We start from the raw sequence: 11,691 nt of genomic DNA on the forward strand, positions 1-11,691 counted from the left end.
GCTGCTGGCCTCCTCTGTGGTCTGACCGGTGTGGAGAACCGAGATGGACCGCTTCCTTCCCCCATCTCGAACCCAGAATTCAGCCCTGAGTACGGTGCTTGCACGGCTGGCAGAAACTGCAGCGCTGTATCCCTGTGTCGCTATCTCTTCGTTTCCCAGCGCGCGCGCTGCAGACTCTAGCCGCGGGGCGATTTGCTGAATAAGCAGTGTTACCCTCCGTGCGACAAACCTCTCGAGTTTGAGTCCCCGTAGCCGATCCTCGTGCGATGGAAATCCTTCCTCCAGGTTCCGGAGCACCCCACTATTGCTGGAAATTCCTAACAAGATATCCTTTAGCCGTCCTGACTTGTCATACTCTCACACAGTGAAGCAGCACACGGGGGCAATGCACTCCCCTCGCCGCCATCTTCCTTCCTAAAATGATTATTTTTAATTGGAAAATTTTGTCACATGCCGGGTTTCTGTTCTGGCGACTAAAAGGCTCAGGGGTCACTCCAGTTGAACTGGGCTAACTGGGCTGCGCAAAATAACCACACAAGAGACACAAATACCTTTTTCTTTGGGGTCGCTGTGAGGGCTCCTCTGAGAGAGTCCGCAGAAAGAGAGAGAGCGAGAGCACGCGCTGACCCCTTTTATTGAGGAGAAGCTATTCAAATGAGGCAAGGGGTCAGGTTTCAGGGGGCTGAGTCTATCTTCATGATGTCCACTGTCAGCAGGTTGACTGATACCTGGGTAGGCCACACCCAAGGGCACAGTAAGAGAAGGGGACACACACAAGGCACTTCCATGGAAGATTCTATCCTAAACAGGGCAAGGGATTATATTACAAAGAAACAGGTGAGCGTAGCTTTACCCATGGGGCTGTAGCAAGACATACCCATGCATGAGACACCAACCCTCGGACCCAAGAAGGGTGGGGAAAGCTCTGCCACATTTCTGTGACTGAGCACCTCAGCACCCAGCAGGGGAGTGTGACTCAGTCACATGTAAGGTTGGTCTCCCACAGTCACATTTTGTGATCCAGTGTCAGTTTTCAGAATATTGGTCATTTTTGTTTCTTGTGTCATTTGTAGTGCATGTGATAATAAGAATTCCAATGCTATGAATATCAACAATTGTTCCTAGTCAGACATACAAAGAGAGAAAAGGAAAGGGATTTTCTGACAACCCCCATGCTCAAAACAAAAGTAAAACCACCAAAAGTCTTTTAAGGCAAATATTTCACTAGCTTCCTTTAAGGGGGACATTCAAAAAATGATTGAACATTAACAATAAAAAAAATTACCTCCATTTCCTTATTATCTAGTTTTTTTTTTTTTTTTTTTTTTTTTTTTTTTTTTTTTTGGTTGTTGCTTCAGGAGCCCAAATTTTTTAACTGAATCACTTAAGATGTGATTCATTTTTATACTGGGCTTTCTTCACTATATCAGAATTATTTCAAAAAATGAATTGTCTTCCGTGTTTTCTTAAAAGACACAGAAAAGCTTATTTGCTTTGCATGAAGCTTTAAGGCAGTATTTAACCAAGCACCAAGCCAGACTTACTATTATTTTCGGCTACTTTATTAACTGTGGGGCTAAATGGCAAGATAGGGATACTCATTTCACATATATGTTGGAATATGAGATGCTGATTTTTATTAAATCATCACAGGTGAACTCCTTTAAAAAAATAGTACACTTAATACCTCAGAATATACAGTTTAAAATGTTATCATGAATGCTGGTATATTTGTTACAAACCAACTGTAAACAGTTTTTAAAAAACTCTAATTTTCTGATGTGACTCTTTTATCATTATATACTCAAGAATGATTTCTCACATTTAGCAAATTATTCTTTACATAACAGAAAAGTAATTTTCATTTTTTAAAAAAGTTATCCCAATAAGCATTCTAGTGTTTTTAATTATGAAGTGATATACTTTTAGACTCAACTTGGGGTTTTATACTCTGTCAACTCAAGCAGAATAGCAAATACATAGATTGAGCTCTATTCATAAACTTAGTGTGTATATATATATATATATATATATATATATATTCTGTTCATTAAAATACTTTGTATCAGCAAAAACAATTTCCAACACTTGTTTTAGAGGTAATTAAGTAACTCTGTATAAAAATAAATACACTTTCCCCAGTGACTGGAAAACTTCTTTTATTTTTTAAAATATTAAAAAATAATAATAATTTTAAAGAGTGACAGCCCTTAACTCTTTGCTGGTGCCTGCCATACTGCCTTTCTTTACTCCATTCTTAGCTCTGCTAGTTTCTTCTTGTATGTAATGATGAAAAGGGGATGTAGGTGGGTCATGACCTTTGTGTTTGTCCCATTTCCAAATTTCCCTCTCCAAAAAGCCAACCAAATAAACAAAAAATATCTCAATGGTGCAACAAAACACAAATACCATTTTAACAGTTTGGCAAGTGATGTATTCACTTAAGTGGTTGTTAAGCAGTCTGTAGCAAAAGCTGCTTTGTGGTAATAGTGGAAAAACAACAAATTCTCAAAAGAGACCAGGATGTTCTAAAATCTTGACAAGGTCTCTTACCAGCTTCTTCCTCTCACCTCTTTGGCCCCGTATATCTGTTGCATATCTACTGCAGTAGGCTGCAAAACATATAGCAAAAATGATTCATGTGAAGGAATTTGATATTTGTAAATAAAAACACAAGGTGAAGAGGTGATACATGGTCAGCCTAGCAGGACAATTCTGAGCATGTGCTCAGAAGGTGAAGTCCAGTCTGTATTAAGTTTTGAAAAAGCCAGTTTTTTCAAACTTTCTTTTGTTCCTTGTGCTGACCACAACAAATTTTGAAAGAGTATCGAGAGTTTCGCTCAAATGGGGTTAAAAAAAAGTCCAGTAAGCAGCAGAGAGAAAGAATGACTCACAAGGCTCACTGACTGTGATACCACCAGAGAGATTCTTGGCATTGGAATCACTGATGATGTATGAATAGAACTCTACAACTTGTTCTACAAATTCAGGATTCAGATGATTCTCCTCTAACTGCTCCAGCTGTTTAAGGTACTTCTTGTGAGCATTCTGGTCAAAGATGAAGCATTTTCTCTTTGGGAAGAACTTTCAAATGCATAACTGAGGCTCATTAAAGTTCTTACTTTTTTATTAATAGCTGCAAGAATAAAAATTAGATGCAATGAACTTTAAACTAATTACCCCAAATACATTACCACTTCAACTTTATAACTTTTATAAAAAAGTAAGAACAAAAATAATCTGATGATGAATGAGGAATACCAAAAGTTAAAGGAACAGGGAAAGAAAAATCTTTCTCCAAGAAAATGTATATAATACAATTTTAAATTGGATCTAACTGATCAAGTTAAGCAATCTTTTCATTGCCTCTAACAGAACAGTCAGGATAACACAGCTACATAACTATAATCTTTAACATCTGCTTGGAAATTGTCATTAGTGTATTGTTTTCTCTCTATTTTTAATTCAACCATCCATCAATCCCAGTAACTTTGTTTAGCTTCAGTGCATGCTCCAGGTACTCATCAGCAGTGAAGGGTTTTCCCATCTGCTTCTAGTTGCTGGGAGAAATCTCTCAGAGTCCACACAAAGTTTGGAAAGAAGCTCACAAAGTAGGCTGAGTCATCTACCTCACTATTCCCAGGTAAGGATTTTGCCCTGATTCGATTTGTCAGCTCTGTCACATAGCCGAGATGTCACATTAACAAAATTACAGGGGGAAAAATGCCACTTTTTTTGGGTATCTTTGCTGCTGCCAGTGCTTACCTAAAACAATGTTTTATACTTATTAGCTCACTCATATATTCACAAACACTCACTCACAGAATTCACTCATTCATAAACACTTTTTGAACATCTACAATAAACTAGGCAATGTCCTAAGGATTAAAAATCCTACAATCAATGAGACTTCATAGTGATGGGGACTAACAATAAACAAGCCAACAAAATATAATAAATCTAAACATTGATAATGATTATCTTGAAGAAAACTTAATGAGGCAAAAAGTTAGAAAATATCTGCATGTGTCGGTATGTGATGCTGATTATGCAGTGGTCCACAGAGATGAATGTGCTTTCACCAGCAATCTAAATGAACCAAAGAAGCCATAAAAAAATCCAGTGGAAGAACATTCCGGACAGAAGTCACATCACCTGCAAACTCTGAGGAAATCACTAGTGCATACAACCCATATCATGAAGTCTACTGTGATAGGGTAGGTGACTTAAAAGAAACAGGGTTTAGGATGTATAATCTCTAAACCAAAGTAAGGAGTTTCAATTTAATCTAAACTAAATGAGTAGCCACTGTGGGGTTTGAGTAGAGAAAGAATATGATGGTATGGTTTTTTAAAAAGGAACATACTGGCTGGGATTGTATCTGTCAAAGTCAAAATTATAAGCAAAAAATAAATAAAACAGGCAGTCAGGAACACAACCAAGATGAGAGAGTGGAAGTGAGACTAAAGCCCTCTAGGAGGTACTGAGAATAAGTCAGTCTAGGGAAACAATTTTGCCAGTGCAGCTGAAAGGATTCATTGACTAATACTTTCTGGGATGCAAGGGAAGAAATCATACCAGATGATTCCTAAGTTTATGATCTGAGCCTCTTTGTCAATGATGTGAGAATTTACTGTGTTGGAAATGATTGGGGAAAGAGTAGTTCTGGACAGGAAATTAAAAGGAATTTTAATTTTGAGCCTGAGACATCTCTTACACATGTAAGTGGGGATTTTACATCAGCAGCTAACTACAAAAGTTGGAACTTGGTTATAACTGGAAATACAAACTTGATGGTGACTGATAAATACTTGCAGCAAAAAGCTTTGAGATTGGCTGAGATCACCTAAGGACTAAGAGTAGACAAAAAAAAAGAGAAGTATAATAATTAAAGAGTTACTAATTTCAGAGGCCATAATAAGGATGAGGATGCAGCAAAGGAATTAAAAGAAGGACTACCAATGAGGAACGTGGAATATTAGAAAGCTATGACATTCTGAATACAAAAAAAAGCAAGTGTTTTAGAAAAGTGGATGAGATCAATCAACCAGAGAGCAAATAAGATGAGAATTACCTAATAGATACAGGAAAGTGAAAGTGAATTCAGTGCAATGCTTGGAACTTAAGGTCATGGAAATGCTGAAGTTGTTGATAATGACCTAGACTAAGAAATGAAGAAGGGTGGTGATAAATACATGAGGAGGTGAGGAAGTGAGGGAGTACAGAGACCAGAGTGTTATGAGTGTCTATGGGTTGCTCGTCTCTAAAAAATGCCAATAGCTAAAATCTTTGACAGTGAAGGGTGTGTTTACTGTGTGGTTGTGGTTTTCTAAAAAAAAAAAAAGCTTTTTTTCTAGTTTAGTGCTATTCTGAACTGCAAAAAAAAAAAAAAAGGATACTGCAGTTGGTCCCTGGCCTGCTGATTGAGGGTTCCTAGGCTATTGTAAATAAAGGAACTGCTCAGGGGGATTGCCAGGGCAAAGATCCAGACTTCATTCTGGTTGTCTCCCTAGAAGCCAGTGCAGAAGCCACACAGAAGAGTGGCTGAGAATGTGCTTAGTTCAGAGGGACAAAGACTGAATTTTAGTTCTGTCTTCATTAGATGTAGAATAATGGGTAAGTCACTTTGACATGCAATAACTTTTTTCACTTGTGTAAATCAGACCCCATATAAATGTATGTAAGAGTATGAAGTACGAAAGCACTTGATAATATTTTAGTAGCTATTTTTTATCAGCTACTAAAATTCAAAGTAGTTTAATAAGGGTATCCTACTTTAGTTCCTGACCCTATTCCATTTCCATGACTTCTCACAGTAAAGAATGTTTTAGCAGTAGTTAAAATAAATTCATTTAATAAGAGGTTTCCAAGCCTTAGATTTATAAGGGTAGTAATATGTATATATCTTTAATGAACGAAGATGTCATCATTAGATCTCATATTTTGCTTCTGTGAAAAAAGGGTATTCTTATCATCTTTATGGATCCACACAAAAAGTCAGGCATGTTTATGAAAACTATAGCCCAGTTTAGGGATGTCTTCAGTCACCTCACAAACATTTTACTATAATATGAAAAAAAATGACTAAAAATAGCTGTCATTATTTTATAGATTGACCCATAATTAATCAATTGAAGTGAGTCTCCACTCTTAATGCATATACCAAGTAAATTCAAAGAATAATACTTTAATAAGATGAGTCAGAAGCATAAGTCAAGGAGTGGGAGTCACAAACTCAGGGCAGGGTATTGTCTGATATGAGTAGAATCTGAAAGTTTTTTTTTTTTTTTTTTACTCTCTCTATATATTTTAGTCTCTCGGTGTCAAGCAGAACTAGTCCCTCTGTGTGGTCTGGTTTCTGGGGAAGAGGTACACCCAAATCTAGATTCCCTTGGTGTGGCACTGCACTGTATAGCCCAGAGAGAAACCTGCAGAGGAGAATAAGGATGGACAGGCGAAGAGACTGAGAAAAAGTTAATAAACAGTTAAAAGACATAAAAGAAATTGCAAGTAGTGATTTTAATTACAATCCTAGAAATAGGGAAACTAGAGTATCCAATGCAGTAGGAAGCCTTCATTTTACCTTAAAGCTCAAAGGAAGCTTGATGTTACTACATAAACATTCTACTAAATGTATCATAATGCATCATGATGTAAGCTTATTTTCTTCATTAATACATTATTTTTCCCATAAATACATACATACTTTTAAATAGGAAAATAATGTCGAAGTGAGATAAGTGAGTTGATTAACTCAAATTCTATACACAGAATGTAAGGAGCCCACTGGTGGGTGGAAAGTTAGCTTTCACTGTATCTCCCTGACTCTGTCTCCCCTCCATCCCCAGGCTGGATGCCCACCGTGCAGTGGACAGAGGGCTCAGCAGAGCTTTGCTGGTGACACCCACCCTTTTTCTTCCCAGCCAGCTGGTTCATCAGGTAGGATTTCCCTGTGCAGCAGGGGCCCATGACGGCCACCACCACTACAGGCTGTGTGATGGCTGACAGGAGCTGCAGAGCTTCCTGCTTGACCACTAGATGCCCCTCTAGGTTCTCAATGAGGCACACAGGGCCTGGCATGCCCATCTATGAGGCCATGTCTGGGATGTTACTTTGTCTGCAAGGGAAGAGGTGGGATGGGCAGCAATTTCTAGTCAGTAAGCTGAGCTGAACTTAACAGTATGGACTCAAATTTGGTCTTGCTCCCTGTACATTTTTAAAAGATCTGCCAGACTTTAAGGCTGTCCTATAGACTGGTCTCTTGGTTCTCTTTTAAAATAGTTGTTATTTTGAAATAGATTTCCAAAAAAGTTACATAATGCTATTAGAGAGTTTTCATATACCATTTCTGTAGCTTCCCCTACTGTTAATATGGTATATAACCATAGAACAATCGTTGAAGCCAGGATGTCAACAGTAGTTCAATACCATTAACTCACCTACACACTTTATTCACAGTTTACTGGTTTTCCTCTAATGTTCTTTTCTGCTCCATATTCCAATTCAGGACTCCTCACTGCAAGTCATTAGTCTCCACTCATCTTGGTAGCTCCTAATTCTTCATCTTTCATGACTTTGACATTTCAAAAGATTACAAGCCTGTCATTTTGTAGGCTGTTTTCAATGTGGGTATTTCTGATGTTTCCTTAATATTAGATTGAAATCATACCTTTTGGTAAGAATATCACAGGACTGGCATTCTACCTTTCTCTGAGGTTCGAATAATGAGATTCATGATGTTGACATGATTTATCCTGATGCTATTATCTTAACTTTGATCAATTGGCTAAGGTGCTATCTGCCAAATTCCTCTACTGTGAAGTACTATTACTATTTTATAATTTAAAAGTACCCTTTGGGGAGATAATTTTTAGACTATTATGCAAATATAGTCTCATGCTCTCCTTTGTTGGCCACTAATTTTAGCATCCATTGATTAGTCCTGCTTGTAAATTAATTAGTATGAGATTTCCCTGAAAGTAATTTTCTTTTACTTTTTCTTTTCTTTTCTTTTTTTTTTTTTTACTTTGGGAATAGAATCCTGGGACACTTAACCACTGACATACATACCTGGCACTTTTTATTTTTTATTTTGAAATGGGGTCTCGTGAAGTTGCTTAGGACCTTGCTAAATTGCTGAGTCTGGCTTTGAACTTGTAATCCTCCTGCCTCAGCCTCTCGAGTCACTGGAATTACAGGCATGCACTACAATGCCCAGCTAAAGGTGATTTTCTGTTCTCATCATCCCATACATTTATTAATTAGAATGCTACTGTAAGAATTTGTATATTCTCTTCCATTTATTTGTTTACTCATACATTTATTTAGTTGTATCAACAAAGACTTAACAATGTTTACTCTGTGGGTTTTAGGAATTTATGATTAGTATTTATTTTGTTGTTCAACTAGTCCCAGATTTCTTCATTAAGAGCTCCTACATTCTATATTCTCTTGACATGCTTCTATTATATTTTTACTCTTTCTTTACTTTATGGTACTACAAGATATTTCAGAACCATATCATGTATTTCCTGCTTCAGTCCCAGAATTTACTCTTATTCCCAAATGCTGTGTTTCCTTTAATTTGATAAAGGAATTTAAGACACTGACATATCACACTAGACATGTTTGTTGTTTTTAGTCCATATCAAGGGGAAAGTTGAAATACAGGTAGGTATGATAGCAATGTATGTATATTCTACACCAGAATTTTGCCTACCGATTTCTATATATAATTTGAGTTCCTGATAGTATTTCCAATTTAGTCTAACACAACTGAATTCATTCAAACTTCTGACATTCTTCATTTTCTTTCCTTTTACTAAGAAAGGACTGGTTGCCAACATACATAATAGATTTATCTATTTGCATTAATTCTAGGATTTTCCATCTGAAATATAGCATATTTTTAAAGTTTCTGATCCAAAGCTCTGTGAAAAATGAATTTGCTAATGACAGTACATTATTAGTGGACTATGTATTCCAATGTTGCATAGTTCTTTCATTCTTCGCCCTTTCATGGTGTGGTTAAATTGTAGAGGGAAATGAGGTTCAAGACACTTAGATCAGGAAGCAACACTTTATTAGTGGCACCATGAGGGATAATTTACAAAGTCTGAGCCCTGAGCACAGTAGGGCTCATACTTTTATACATAAGCAAGTTTTGGATACATTAAGGCAAGGGAGTTGGTGCAATAATACTGGAAGGTGCATTCTACATTTCTTATATGAGTACAAGCTTGTCAACCACCTAGGAACTCTTAGCTCATACAGCTTAGGGACTTGTACTTCCCTAAGCCTAAAGGGAGACTGTTTTGTTCCCTATTGTTTCTTTTCCCATCTCTTCTACTGTGATTATCTATTAGGTACCAATTAGCTACTGTAAGCCTCTACACTTAAATGGCAGTAAGCAGAGCTGTTGTATGTCAATGTGTAAATCCACAGCCTGTCAGCTCTTAAACTTCTAACATTCCCATTTTGCTTTACCACAAATTTATTAATTTGTAGTATCGTTAGAGTCATTATCACTGTTTTTGTTCAATTTGGACCTTATTTGTATCTTGATATTTTGGTTGATTTTAATTATGTGTTTAATTTTTGCTTATGTTAAACACCATGATTCTAAAAGTCAGAGCATTCCACTGCTGTCATGTATTTTTAAAAAATAGAATCAATAAAAGAGGTAGTTAGAAAAATGTCACTTCATCTTATAGTCCATTCCAATTCCAGATGTCTTTCTCTTCTTTCCACCACATTCCTGCCCATCCTGTCAATACAATCTTTTTGTTGCTGGTTTATCCTTGAATTTCCTTCATAAAAAATGTGCATATACAAGTATATTTTCTTATTTACATTTTCTAACAGTAAGATCAAATGGTGTATAGATACATGAAAATCACTCCATATCAGTTCATTGAAAACTTCCTCAATATTTTTGACAGGTATCTGCTCCATTATGTGGATTTACACAAGTTTATATCCTTGCTACCTCACATCAAGGCCTGCTCCATATAAGTATACCCAGGAGCTCAAGAAATGGTGTCCTTCTAATCAAAGCAAAAATCTTTTGTTTAGACTTATTATTTGATGGCCATTTCAGTGTTTGAGAAGTTTCAAAACAGTTGCATTTCAGTCAAGTCCATTCTGTCTCATTTGCAGGTTGGGCTACCCAGTGTGCTATGTCCTGCTGAGAAGATCCAGCAACCAGTTAGTTGGAACAATTCCTGCACCTCCATTGCCCAATCCAGGAATAGGTTACTCATTGCTTACCCAACAAAAAGATGACAAATGTTTATTAGGCACCAATAATGGCAAATCAGCTCTATAAGGCAGAATACAGACTACCATAAGATCCTGTGTTAATAGTCTGCAATAGTGTTCCCTGGGCAAGTGTACCAGACCAGGTCTATATGTTTGCACTTTGAGGGTATAGAAAGAATAAGACACATTTAGAATACATAACTGTGGTAGTCTGGCTGGGCACAAAAATCACGAGCCACTCAAACAGGAACAAATTTTATTTTTTAAACTCCCGCCAATGCCCTGTATGCTCCCGGAAAATATGCCGACCCACACACGCGGGCGTTCTCCCACACACACACCAACAGGAAATCCCTCCTCCGGAATTCCCTCCTACCGCACTTCCCCAACCAATGGGAACTCTCCAGGAGTCCCGTAGCAGGCCGAGGTGGACAGCAGGGGGCTAATATCCATTTGAATGCAGATCTTAACATAATCATATCATCTCAATGGCTTGCTGGTGTCACCTTTCAACCAAAAATGCCATGCATCATTACTACTTGGCTATGGCTCTTAGCACATAACTGCCATAAACTGATACAAAGTGCTCCTTAAACACCTGTACTTGCCCAGGTCTGGCTCCCAGGTTTACAAGCTTTCCTTGTAAATTTAAAAATTTTCCCTCCTCCAAGGGGTTAGCAAAGGGAACCATCAGGCACTTATTTGTACAGTACATGGCCAGCTAATGCTTCTGGTAACAAATATGATGTCTCAAGGAGTCGACAACAAAAAATTGTTCTTAGTGTTATAGTTAAAGCTTTGTCCCAGGGTTTCATAAACTGACTTCCAGACCACTCACGTATAATCGAATCAAGCCTTTATTGAAGCACACCGGTGGCGGCTGACCAGAACATAAAGCTGTTCCCCTGATCAGCCTCAAACAATTGCAAGGGCACTCCTTATAAGCCTGAAAACCGCAAAAGGGATGTTGGGGGGGTGGGTCTAGCCAATGCAAGCAAGCCAGGTTACAGAACCGGGACAGTGCAGTCAAGCGGAGGGAAGCCTAACCAATCACAGTTAGCTCAGTCACCCCAGTTACAGAAACAGAGCCCCGTTACCCTAGTTACAGAAACAATGCCCCATTAGGTAGTTCCATGTTCTTAATGAAAGAATTCCCCACGCAAAGACACTTCGCCGGGAGAATTCCAATTTTATTGCAAAAAGCAGTGTGCTTATATAGAACTAAGGGGGAGATGGTAGGGTTTAGATAAATGGCAGGCAACCCGTTTATTGGCAAGTTCTTTCAGATATCAGCTCCGGAGCCCAGGAATTAGTTCTCATTGGGGCTAAGGTTCCCCGCCAGCGAGGTTTGAAATTGGCGCCGGCGGGAGAGTTCACACGGGCGGGAACTTTTCGCGCCACTGCAGAAAAGAAGAAGGTAGGAAGAAGAGG

General features: G+C 38.0%; 1 pseudogene; it reads right to left on the bottom strand.

Moving 5' to 3' along the window:
- The window catches only part of LOC107158238, a 39,612-nt pseudogene extending 32,514 nt beyond the window's left edge, over positions 1-7,098 (bottom strand).
- Between the last annotated feature and the right edge of the window lie 4,593 nt (positions 7,099-11,691).

This window comes from Marmota marmota, unplaced genomic scaffold, assembly GCF_001458135.2.
Source record: "Marmota marmota marmota unplaced genomic scaffold, marMar, whole genome shotgun sequence".
Classification (NCBI taxonomy): domain Eukaryota; kingdom Metazoa; phylum Chordata; class Mammalia; order Rodentia; family Sciuridae; genus Marmota; species Marmota marmota.